The sequence below is a fragment of the Giraffa tippelskirchi genome, chromosome 8 (genome assembly GCF_054371585.1).
Source record: "Giraffa tippelskirchi isolate mGirTip1 chromosome 8, T2T-mGirTip1v1.2.pri, whole genome shotgun sequence".
NCBI classification, from domain to species: domain Eukaryota; kingdom Metazoa; phylum Chordata; class Mammalia; order Artiodactyla; family Giraffidae; genus Giraffa; species Giraffa tippelskirchi.
In genome coordinates, this window is record NC_137282.1 from 151,800,632 (window position 1) to 151,814,354 (window position 13,723).

Consider the following 13,723-nt stretch of genomic DNA (forward strand, 5'->3'; position numbering starts at 1 on the left):
GCATCAGGTGGCCAAAAGATTGGAGTTTCAGCATCAGTCCTTCCAATGAACATTCAGGACTGATTTCCTTTAGGATGGCCTGGTTGGATCTCCTTGCAGTCCAAGGGACTCTCAAGAGTCTTCTCCAACACCACAGTTCAAAAGCATCAATTCTTCGGTGCTCAGCTTTCTTTATAGTCCAACTCTCACATCCATACATGACTACTGGAAAAATCTTAGCCTTGACTAGATGGACCTTTGTTGGCAAAGTAATGTCTCTGCTTTTTAATATGCTGTCTAGTTTGGTCATAACTTTTCTTCCAAGGCGTATTTTTATTTCATGGCTGCAGTCACCATCTGCAGTGATTTTGGAGCCCAAGGAAATAAAGTCTGCCACTGTTTCCACTGTTTCTCCATCTATTTGCCATGAAGTGATATGAGTGGTGTAAATAAAGAGTATCTATAGTTTTCATAGACTTCCCTGTAGCTCAAATGGTAAAGAATCTTCCTATGATACAGGAGACCAGGGTTTGATCCCTGGGTTGGGAAGATCCTCTGGAGAAGGGAGTGGCAATCTGCTCCAGTAGTCTTGCCTGGAGAACCCCATAGAAGGAGGAGCCTGGCGGGCTACAGTCCATGGATTCGCAAAGATTTGGACAGGACTGAGCAACTAACACACACACATAGTTTTCATATTTTGGTCCCAAGTAGCATAACTGTTAATAGTGATGATAGTTGGAAGTAGAAGGAGGCTCAGTTCAGTTCAGTAAAGTAGGAATTTTCTGTAAGTTAGAACAGCCAAAGATCAAATCAACTGGCTGCTTTATTATGAGGTGGTGACTTCTCCTTCATCAAAAGCCTTCAAGCAAAACCTAAATGACCTTTTACCAGGCATGATGAATAGGGAATTAAGTATAAGGCTTAAATTCTAGACCCCTTTAAATGCTACATTTCTATGATGCCTTGAAATTCTTGATAGTTTCTGAAATGATGAGCACAATTTTTCTGATTATTCTTGAAAAGAAAAGATAATGAAGTTAGACAGAAGAGAGGGAATTTGTCATGAGACATTGAGTTTGGGTTAAATGGTAACTTTGCATGTCCAAAAAATTAGTATTCAGACTCATGATTTTTCCCCAGCAATAGACTTCAGAAAAATAAAAAGATCTAAACATCCCCCAGCCTCTGGCTTCCAGTTGTCTATTTAAATAGCTCTCACTGTTTCACTTCATCTTTTTCTCTCTAGTTGGGAAGCAGACATGACAAAGGTAGTTAAGTGAGTGCTGCTGATTAGCCCTAGGAAAACATCCATTTACTTCCAATTCATCAGGACATGTCCTGGGAATTCTCCTCTTCAACCCTCTCTCAGTTTCTCAGTTGGCTAAAGTTCTCTCTCCCTTCTCCCTACTCCATCCAAAAACAGGGGGAAAAAATCTCTCCTTGTCTCATGTACAATTTCCTCTCCTCTGTAAGACTCAGCATATTCAGTTCTACACAGAATTGCTGACTCTAAGAAGGTCTCTCAAGGCAACTTTCCAACAAGACCAAATGTCTGTCTCCAAATGGAATCCTCAGACCATCCACTGAAAGAGCCATTTTCTTCATCTCATTGCAACACATGGTTATGCAGTAGCTCAATGATTCCAGAGAAGCATAAAACCTGGGAGGAGGTGGAGAGACATAGACTCATAAAGTTTCCATGGAGTGGCCTCAGAATGTTTGTGAAATCCCTGAAAATGTGTGCAAAATCCCTGAAAATGTGAGGGTAGACTTTGCTGTATGTTCAGTTCAGTTCAGTCGCTCAGTCATGTCCGACTCTTTGCGATGCCATGAATCACAGCACACTAGGCCTCCCGGTCCATCACCAATTCCCGAAGTCCACCCAAACCCATGTCCACTGAGTCAGTGATGCCATCCAACCATCTCATCCACTGTCGTCCCCTTCTCCTCCTGCCCTCAATCTTTCCCAGCATCAGGGTCTTTTCCAATGAGCCAGTTCTTCACATCAGGTGGCCAAAGTATTGGAGTTTCAGCTTCAACATCAGTCCTTCCAATGAACACCCAGGACTGATCTCCTTTAGGATAGCCTGGTTGGATCTCCTTGCAGTCCAAGGGACTCTCAAGAGTCTTCTCCAACACCACAGTTCAAAAGCATCAATTCTTCAGCACTCAGCTTTCTTCACAGTGCAACTCTCACATCCATACATGACCACTGGAAAAATCATAACTAACTAGACAGACCTTTGTTGGCAAAGTAATGTCCCTGCTATCTAGGTTGGTCATAGCTTTTCTTCCAAGGAGCAAGCATCTTTCAATTTCATGGCTGCAGTCACCATCTGCAGTGATTTTGGAGCCCAAGAAGATAAAGTCTGTCACTGTTTCCACTGTTTCCCCATCTATTTGCCATGAAGTGATGGACCGGATGCTGTATGAGATTCCATGAATTCATCAGATTCTTAAATGTTGTATATGATACCAAAAAAAAAAAAAAATTAAGAATCAAAGTCTTACAGGAGAAAATATTTGCAAAGAATATATCTTGATAAGGGTCTCATGCACACTAGAGTTCTTTATAGAATTCTTTGAGATCCAACAACAAAAAAGGTAAATAACCCAATTAAAATGGGCAAAAGATTTTTTTTTAACTTTTTATTTTATACTGGAGTATAGCTGATTAACAATGCTGTGGTAGTTTCAGATACACAGCAAAGCAACTCAGCCATACATGTACATATATCCATTCTCCCCCAAACTTCCCTCCCATCCAGGCTACCACATAACATTGAGCAGAGTTCCCTGTGCCATATAGTAAGTCCTTGTTGGTTATCAGTTTTAAATATAGTGATGTGTACATGTCAATCCCAAACTCCCTAACTATCCTTCCTCCCATCCTTCCCCGCTGGCAATCGTAAGTTTGTTCTCTAAATCTGTGAATCTGTTTATATTTTGTAAATTCTTTTGTATCATTTCCTTTTAGATTCCATATATAAGGGATATCATATGATTAAAATGGGCAAAAGATTTGAATAGACATTTCTCCAAAGTATATATATAAATAACCCAACCAATTGACACATATACAAGTGATTAACATCACTAGTCATTAAGGAATGGCAAATCAAAACAACAGTGAGCTATGACTTCCCATCCACTAAAATAGCTAAAACCAAAAGGAGAGATAATAACAAGTGTTGGTACGGATATGGAAAAACTGGAAGCTGGCTCTTTCTAACCAGTAGGATATTGACCACAAGTGGACTATAACAAATTACTGATTTTAGAAAATAGGCATCTAAGAGCACTCTCTTGACCATCTCTAACTACTGGAACCTTGATAAGTAATCATCAGTGAGAAAAAATCTTCAATTTGCACCACTGACACTTGGGGAAATATTGAGACTGTGTCTCTGAATTTCTCATATTTTCAAAGTCCACAGTGAAGTAATGATGCCTTCCTTCATGGCGTTATAAAGATTAATGAAACTGCATCTGTCACATAATTTGAGCTTTTGTCTGAAATGTTTTTTGTGACTTTAACATGACATCCACTTGCTTTTCTATTTACCAAATGAAATGTCAGCTTGAAAAGGCATTGAGGGAGAATGAATAAATGTATATGTATGACTGAATCCCTTCTCTGTTCACCTGAAACCATGACGACATTGTTAATTGGCTATAACCCAATACAAAATATAAAATTCAAAAGAGAGAAAAAAAATGGATTTTTTAAAAGGTATTTGTATGTGGGCTAAAAATATTGTTTTATTCCAATAAAACTGAGGCCTCATGACATTGATTAGAAAGTTGAGTGACCTAATGTTTCAATTATCTACTGCTGTATAACAAGCTAACCCAAAGTTTAGTGGTCTAAAATAACTTCCATTTTGTTTACGACTTTTTGGATCAGGGATTTGGAAAAGGGTTGACTGAGAGTTTTGTCTCTAATCTGTTTCATCCGCTGGGGTGACTGAGGTTAGAGGATTCACTTCAAGATGACTTATTACTACATGGCTGACATCTCATTTGCCTTTGAACTCTGTGTGGGCCGGTCTGTCTGTCTGTCTGTCTGTCCATGCAGCGTCGCCTTATCCAAGGATTCTCCATGTAGTTTGGGTATCTCCCAGCACTGCAGTCCCAAGAAGCCACACTTCTTGCATGCTGCTGGTTTCCAAGAAGGAGGAAGCCGAAGTTGCCCGGTCAGTCAAGAGCTAAGCACGGAGCACACAGTGTCACTGGTACTGTACTGTATTGGTCAGAGCAGTCAGAGAGCCTTCCTAGATTCAAGGGAGAGAGAAGATACACTCTACTTCCTAGTGGAGGGCTTGCAAGGTCACATTGCTGAAGAGCATGTAGGATAGGCAATAATGTTTCCAATCATCTTTGGAAAATACAATCTGCCACAGCCAGGTTCTCGTCTCAACACCATCCCAACATATCTGTATTTATGCACGTACATAGGGCTTCCCCAGTGGCTCAGTGGTAGAGAATCCATTTGCAGTGCAGGAGACACTGGAGACGCAGGCTCGATCCCTGGGTCAGGAACATCCCCTGGAGGAGGGCATGGCAACCCACTCCAGTATTCTTGCCTGGAGAATCCCAGGGACAGAGGAGCCTGGTGGGCTACAGTTCATAGGGTCGCAAAGAGTCAGACATGACTGAAGCGACTTAGCACACACACATGTATGCATTCATATACATATACCTAAACTCCTACTGCCTACAATAGGCTTCATTGCTTGAAAAACTCTGGAATTGGACCAGAGTTCTACTTAGGATCCTTTGATTTAAAGGAACAGAGGACTTATAAAGATATCTTAAAAAAATAGAATTTTCATAGGAAAACACAACACATTTGCACTGAAATGAGCAAACTCTCAGGCGTCAAATGTACCCTTTGGCCTCTATTAGAATGTTGGAGTGTATAGTTTTCCTTTCTTGGGAAAATGGCATTCTTACAAATGTGATTTGATCATTGTGTTAACCCTTCCTCACAAGTCCACACTGTGTAGGGTCTATCAGTTTTAAACTACAGTTAAACAGTTACATTGTCTCCTAGTTCCAGATTAAAATCCCACAGAAAATCAGTTACCCACCCCCCCGCAACTTTTTAGTCTTTCACATCTTTCTATGTAGGCAACTGCATAAGCCTTGCTACTCCAATTATTGGTTGCTTTTTTTTTTTTTTTATCAGTTATACCTTTTTATCTACTCAGCAGTGGCAGTTAGGGAATGGTGAGGTTGGTGTTAAAGATGATATTACTTGGTACAAAAAAGTGGCCACCTAGACAGCATGGTGATCCATGAGCAATACAACTAAATAACCTCCAAAGTCATTCCAGCTTCAAGCACGTATGGATTTTGTGAAGGTAATTTCCATTAGCTTGTGCAGTAATACAATAGCCTACTCATTTCACAATGACTCACAGAGTGTTTCTTAAAAAGAAAAGAAGAAGAAGAAGAAGAAGCTACGAGCAGCTTCCATTCCCTAGAGAGAAGAAAGCGTGCTCCAGGGACCCAGCCTCATTTCCTATAGCCATTCTATTATCCCCGCTGTATCTGTAGTTTCTATTAGCCCTTCTGTGCTATTGATCAGCCTGGTCACAATGAAAGAGCTTTATTGAATTCCAAGTAATGGAAACTCATTACATGGCCTAGATAATTAATTACCAATTCTTGCCTTTTAGTGAAATTGAAACTGGCTGTGGAGAGCAAGCTGAGTGAGCTCAGTAATGCAGCCTGTTAGAAGCTTTATTTAATGTGTATGAGGAACACTCTACACTGGCCTTGGAGATGTGTTTGATGTACTGCAGACCCTTGAAACAACCAAAGCACTTTCCTTTAAAATAAACCATCTTTTCAAATGGAATCAATTGAAAGGAGAAGGCACTTAAACCATAAAAAGTAAAGAAAAAAGAAAAGAAAAGCAAAACAAAAATATAAATAATATAAGGATATGAACGTAAGGCATCTCTTTACTAGTATGTTTAAAGCAGGACATCAAAGTGTTTTTAGCAAACCACTAAGTCAGAGTAGGAGGTGGTTTCATGCCTTCAATCTTGCCTTTTATTCTCCTTGCCTCATATGACTGCTGGGTACATTGCCAACGTGATTTTCAAGTAATGAGTTACTAAGCAGGCATGAATACCTAACATAGGTGAAGAACTGATAACATATCACTGAGAGAGACTGAAGATGGAGGAAGATGGCTACTAATAATAGATCACATTGATTACATGCCTGCTATGCATCAGGCACTGTGTTAGGCCTTTTGAATGTATTATATCATTTAATTCTCACAACTCTATACTCTAGGTTATATTAATATTTATTTTGATGGTGAGTATAACAAAACTCAAACTGCCCCAAATCACACGGCTCTAATTCTATATACCCAAATTTAGATTTGCCTGATTAAGTCTGTGTGCACGCTAGGTCATTTCAGTTGTGCCTGACTCTGTGTGACCCCATGGACTGCAGCCCACCAGGCTCCTCTGTCCATGGGATTCTCCAGGCAGGAAAACTGGAGTGGGTTGACTTGCCCTCCTCCAGGGAATCGTCCCAACCCAGGGATCAAACCCGCATCCCTTGTATCTCCTGCATTGGCAGGCGGCTTCTTTCCCACTAGCACCACCTGGGAAGGCCCCTGACTGAGTCTATTCAATCCATTATACCATACGACCCTTCCCTCAGAATTAGTACGGTAAGAAGACAAGACTTCAAAAATTGTTAACAAGAAATACTGAGAAAGAATTGCAGCTTATAGAGTTCAAAGCGAAACATGGAAAAGACATAATGCTTGAAGTGAGAAGCATTAGAGAAAATAGTTCTTTTATTATCATCACACCCCTGTTTATGGAGGCTACTGGTGACAACACAGAATGCAGTGTTGACTTGTGTTTTGCAAATCTTGCTTCTATGATATTTGAAGCCTGAATGACAGGTGTGAAAACCAGAAATGACAGACTTCCAAAGCCTTACTCAATCCTCTGTGTTATAAGAATTTCATTCGATGGATTCAAAGCCAATTTTTCCCAGAAGAAATACAAGTCAGACTCTGAGAAACATTGAACTGGCCTTGATGTTCTTCATTCACTGTATCCAACTCTATTATACCCACAGCACACCGGACACGGCATCTAGTATGCTGTCCCATCCTTGGCACATTGACATAGTCTTCCTACCACCAGTTAAGTTCTCTGCTCATCTCGAGTCAGTAGTGTTTGTCCCCAAACCGGCTTGTACCCATTGTACTTGTTACAGTGAAAATATCATTTAATGAATTATTATATAAATCAATGAAATGAAAAATATATACGGTAAAAGAGTTGGTGATTGTAGTGAAAAAGAAAACAAGATTGAATGCTTTGGAATACTTGAGTACTGCCTAAAATATTGCCGTTGATTTGGGTGTAGGTAAGAAAACTGTTAAAAATTAGGAATTACGTAAAAACATACAATTATCATGTACTTAAATTATCTAACAGGGACTTTATTTGCTTCAAATAAAGAAAATAAAGATTGTAATTGGCTAATTATGGGTAGAATTTATGCAAGTAAAATAATTCAGATATCTTCTGACTTAAGCCCACTTAATAGCTCTTGGCCCTACCTCAAAGTATGTACTTCCAATTTAAAATTAAAATTTTTATGAAACGTTGTTTTCAATCCCCACAGTAACTATATATATTTTTAAACTAATTAATCAGTTACCAATTAACCAGCTTGTCTGGGCTAAGAGACATTGTAATGTAATCATAGATGTATACCAAAGATTTCTTTAAAGGAAACAAAGTAAGACATATCATATGCACTGTGAAGGCATCCCAAGCATCCTTGTTTGGATACATCTTTCTTTTCCTAAAGCCCCACTCCTTCTTGTGGTTGTCTTATATTTGTCGAACCCCCCCAAAAGCCTCATTGCTCAGCCATCTGACTGTCACTGACTTTCTACCTTTCATTGTCTCTCCCTCACCTTTTCTCATATAGACCAATGGAGAGCCTTTGGTTTTTTTTCCAGTTCTGCTTAGCTTATGAAAGGCCCAGGAGGCCCCCAAAACTGAAAAACAAAGATTCTCCTTTAAAAAATAAAGTAAAAGAAAAGGTTACACCTGTATTTATTTTAATATTTTATCCCCTTTATATTTGAATAACTAATTTAAGCAGAACTCTATTCATTCTGAGAAAGTCTCCCCAATGAACCTTTTACTGGTTAAATATAAAGCGAAGACCCTGGGCTGAAATGAATGTCTTTGGAGAAATCTGTTACTACCAAGCAGCCAAAACTCTGCTTTGATAATGAGGTAAGAAAATTAAAAACATTCTGTGGGGGAGAGAGAATTCCATGTAGGAGGAATATGTAGCTTTTCAGAAGTATGGATTAAGTGACAGGTACATGAGGACAGTGAGGCATTGAAGTGCAGTTTCTCAGTTAGGATCTGATTTCCAGCGATCAAAGGGGCATGGACCAAAGGGGCATGGACCAGAAGCTAACAGAACAATTCTTAAGGGATTTGATGTGGTTCTTTACTTAAGCAGTGTTGGGGGTGGGGGAAAGGAATATCCACAAGGTGGGGGAGAGAGGTAACTTATAGATGGTTTCTAGTGTATATAGGGTGGATTAGAGGGCTGAAGTGAGGATGTGATTGATGAAGAAGCCAAGTGGCCATTTAGATATCTGCAGGAAGAATATTCAAGGCAAAGGCAACTCCAAAGTGCAAATGTTTGAAGCAAAAAAAAAAAAAAAAAACGAGGGGTTTGGTGAGTTTGAGGAATAGAGTAGGAGGCCAGGTGGCTGGGGCTGGTTGAGCCAGGAGGGGAGTGGCAGTTGATAAGATCAAACAATGAGTGATGACATTATTTGTGGGCCACTGTGAGGCTGCTTTTTATTCAGATATAACCAAGGAGACTTTAATCTGTGAGACAGATTTAGAAGTCCATGCAAAACTGAATATTACGGGAGTGAATAGATGTGATATTTATTTTTCCATTATTCAAATGCTTACTATGTGTAAAGTTAAGCAAAATGAAAGAATAGTACAGGCATTCTCAGATAAAAGTCTTTTAGGTACTTTTAGGTACTTAAACGAAAGACAGAAGTTTAGTCCTAGGTGTCTACCAACTGATAAAATTGTAAAGATAACAAAATGAAATTAAATTACAGCAAAGGGCTATCAAAAGAGCCTCAATGATGTCAGGTATGTAAATATGAAAAAACTGTCTTTGTAAACCTTAGTTTCCTAATCTTACAAAATGATTTAATTGATAGGATTCTTATGGGCTCTCCCACACTGAAATTGGGGATTTGCTACTGATATTTGATGGCCTAGGACTTATGTCTGAAATGAAAGGGATATGACAGAGTTTAAGAGTTACAAATCTGAAAGGAAGAAGAAGAAGGAAACACTGTGTATCAGGAAGGTATGTACATACTTGTATTTAAATTTACCAGCTGAGCAATTCCTTGAGCACACAGAAAGAAAAACTTATGCCATGCTGCTGTAAGAGAATTCCACACAGAACCCAGACAATTAGAGGCTACAAGATAACAATTTTTTTGTAATAGAAATTACAAAGCTCGCACAGAAGCACGATAAAAAATCATTGGGGGACTGCTATTATCAGGGTGTCTTTTGGATTTTCATCCTCTTAAAAAATAAAGCATCAGATAAATTAATGTCTTACTGATAATTTCCGCTTTCAGAAGATGGGCAGACCCAAAAGGGCATCATGGTTAAGATGGAAATGAACAAGGAAGAATAAAATAATGAATATGAAATTGACAGATATGCAACCTAGGTTATAGGAAGGCAGACTTCAGAATAGAGGGAAAAAATGAAATGCCGTGCATAGGATACCCTGAATATGGATTGTGCGCAAAATGAGGCTTCAATACCTGCTATTTTGACTGTAAGTAAGGACAAGAAGAAAAGAGGAAAGAACTCTTAAGAACCCAAGAAACCTGAAGGTACTCTTAAGAAGAGGTGTTAAAAGTATGAAGGGAAGGACAGTTCATTGAACACCACATTAACTTTGTCAGTGTTTAACAGATTGAATATGTTCAACAACCATCTTAATTTCATTCAGAGATTAGACTTGCATTGGCCAAGACACTGAACTACTTATGGCTATTAAGAACTTGAAATGTGACTAGCTCAGATTGAGACACACGAAGTGTAAAATACATTTAGTAAAAATGATTAATATGGAACAAAGAAAATAATATCTCTGGTTAATAAGTACTCTTTAGCTACAGTAATCAAAACAGTATGGTATTGTCATAAAAATGATAAATTCTTCAATGGAATAGACTAGAAATAAATTCACACATGTATGGTCAACTCATTTTCAACAAAAGCACCAAGAACACACAATTGATAAAGGATAGTCTCTTCAAGAAATGGTATTGGAAAAACTCAATATCCACATGTAAAAGAATGAAACTGGAAGACCATATTATACCATACACAGAAAATCAACTCAAAATGCATGAAAGCCTTATGTGTAAGACCTTAAGCCATAAAAATCCTAGAAGAAAACATAGGGGAAAATCTCCTTTACATTGGTCTTTGCAATTATATTTTTGATCTGACACCAAAATTATAGGAGATAAATGCAAAAATATACAAGTGGGACTACTTCAAACTAAAACATTTCTATACAGCAAGGAAAACAATCAACAAAATGAAAAGGTAACCCATGGAATGGAAGAAAATATTTGCAAGCTAAGTATCTCAAAAAGAACTAACATCCAAAAATATATAAAGAACACAGATGTGCATGCATGCTCAGTCCTTCAGTCATATCCAAGTCTTTGTGACCAAATGGACAGTAGCCCACCAGGCTCCTTTGTCCATGGGCTTTTCCAGGCAAGAATACTGGAATGCATTGCCATTTCCTACTCTAGGGGATCTTCTCGACCCAGGGATCCAACCCACATCTCCTGCATTGGCAGATGGATTCTTTAATTCTGTGCCACTTGGGAAGCCCCCAAAGAACATGTAACTCAACAGCAAAACAAAACAACCCAATTTAAAACTAATAACAGGAATTGAATAGACATTTCTCCAGACATATAAATAGGAAAGATTTATATGAAAGATACTTTACATCATTAATCATCTAGGAAATGCAAATCAAAACCACAGTGAGATATCACCTCACTCCTGTTAGGATGGCTGTTATCAAAAAAGTCAAAAGATTGGCAAGGGAATACTAATCTAGGTGGATAGACAAAAAAGTTTGGAAGAATGGAATCATTGATAGGTAAAGGGCATGAGGAAACTCTCTTGGAGGATAAAAGTGCCCAAGACTTTGATCTGAGTGATAGTTACATGAGTACATACCTATGTAAAACTTTGTAGAATGGTGCACTTCAGATTTGCATATTTAACTGACTATACAGTATGGCTCAATTTATTTTTTAAAAGAAAAAAGAATACAAAGGGTCTGCTAACACTGAATCTAAGCCTTTCAGGCTCAGTAACGTTTTCACAGAAACATAAGAAAAAAAATTCCCAATATATATTGATTTTCTTATTTTGGTTCTGTTTTTCACCCAGAATACCTGATTCTCAACATATCATAATTAATTTTTTAACTTAATAAAGCCAGCAGTCCTTGCTTTCCTAGAACTTTCTTTAAAATTTTAAAAAATTAGCCCATCCTCATTCTATCCCTTCAATTCTAACCACTACTTGTGATAATACTTGGATTTACATGTTTTCAAAGGAATATACAGCACATTATTTATGATCTTTCATAAGCCAAACTTCCCTCTCACTATTCACTCTTATCTTAAAGAAACCACTATTCTAACTTCGGTCACCATATAGTTTTGCGTGATATTGAACTTCATATAAATAGAACCACAGAGTATGTTCTATTTGGTACCTGGCTTCTTTCTTTCAACTTAAGAGTTTTGAGAAATAGTAGTTTGACATGTCCAGGCAGACAGAGTTGGCTGCATAAAACTAAAAACAGGGGAAACTCAGAATCTGGAATGCATTCTCCCCACTGTTATACAGAAGGTCCCGGAGCAGCTGATCCAGCTACCAATGATGGAGACAAGTTTCTGTCACTAAACTAATTTGACATTACTAATATTTCATTCTAGTTTCAGGTTGCAGCTAAAATCCTTTAAAACTCTGAAATAAATGCAAAAATGCTTTTCCTTCATAGAAAGTAAAAGGCTTCCCAGGTGGCACTAGTGCTAAAGAACCTGCTTGCCAATGCAGGAGATATAAAAGCCTCATGTTCAATCCCCAGCCCAGGAAGATCCCCTGAAGGAGGGCATGGCAACCCACTCCAGTATTCTTGCCTGGAGAATCCCATAGATAAGAGGGTCCTGGCAGGCTATAGTCTGTAGGGTCACAAAGAGTTGGGCACAACTGAAGTGACTTAGCATGCCTGCGCACATAGAAAGGAAAAAGAAATAAGATAAAAACCAGAGATTTTCAGATTTGTATATGTCTCATCAGTCAACATATTGCACAGTATTTTGGTAATGCCTAATTTTAAAGTATGAATATTTACTTATTCTTTCACATTTTTTAGATGAATGCTTTGTCAATAAAGTTTTGCCAAAATAAAATTTTATTGTCTCTATTATATTTTATGGGTTTTTTTTCTTTGACCACAGAATGAACTTCTAAAGTTCATAATTTTAAAAGAACATTCTGTGGTTAAAATTCCTGCCCATGTGCATTTACAAATAATTGGTTTTCCCTTCAAAAGCCACAACATACTTTCAAAGTTTATCAAATATTTTGAATATCCCAACAGTCATCAGTATATTATAGACTTTTTTCCCCAATGTCACATTATTCAGTGTTCCAATCCATTGCATAATCAGTCAGTAGGTTTTAGATATGAAAATGAAAACTTTGATAGAATTTCAAAAATGAACACACCACAAGGGCCAACTGAGAGTTTTCCCAAACCTAATCCATTTTACAGTTTTCTATCTCCTTTCCATATGTGACAATTTTAGGCTATAGAGACTAAGCTTGGCTTGTCCAGCCACAGCTTCTACTGTCAGCTGAGTGACAATAACATACAGTGTGAATGTGACTCACAGAGGGTATGAATTATTCTGCAGGATTCAGGGAACATCAGTGATCCAAGTAAAGATGGAAAATGCTTATTTCTTGGTGATAAAATATATATGTCCACTTCTACTTAGATCACACAAAATCTCACAGAATCTCTAAGGCTAAAAAAATTAATATTTGACTCCTCTGGATATAGAACAAGGAAGAAAGCCAGTAGAGTTTTCCTTATTATTAATGCACAGGGTACCACTAGAGTCAACTTTGAATTCCCACTTTACTCTTGGTCTTGAGATTGTTTTGTTCTTTAGTTTTGCTGAAATACCCTCAGGAGGATTAAACTTTGCTTGGATGAATTCCAATTATCATAAAACTTCAACAAGCCAACTTATGAATATTTAGCCTTCTCCTCATGTTCAAAAGCATCCAAATAAAGACAATAATATAAAGAAATGGCCCCTAACCGGCATGATTATCAACTCTAAAGAAATGCCAGTGTCTATGGATTTGAGACATGCAATGTATTTAATATTTAAAAGACTGTTTAACAAGGTATGAACTTTCCTCTTCAATTAATTATTGATCCAGGCACTCATCTTCCTTCCATTTAAAACTTTTAAACAAAGTGTCTGAAGCACTTGGCTTTGCTGTGAGAGGAGGATGCAGTCACTGACTTGAGTTGTTTGGAAGTGTGATCA

At 38.0% G+C, this 13,723-nt stretch overlaps 1 protein-coding gene across 3 annotated transcripts in view; it reads right to left on the bottom strand.

Annotated features, from left to right (window-relative positions):
- LOC145516678 (uncharacterized) overlaps positions 1 to 13,723 on the bottom strand; it is a 744,489-nt gene that overhangs the window by 480,183 nt on the left and 250,583 nt on the right. The gene's annotated exons all lie outside the window — the stretch shown is intronic.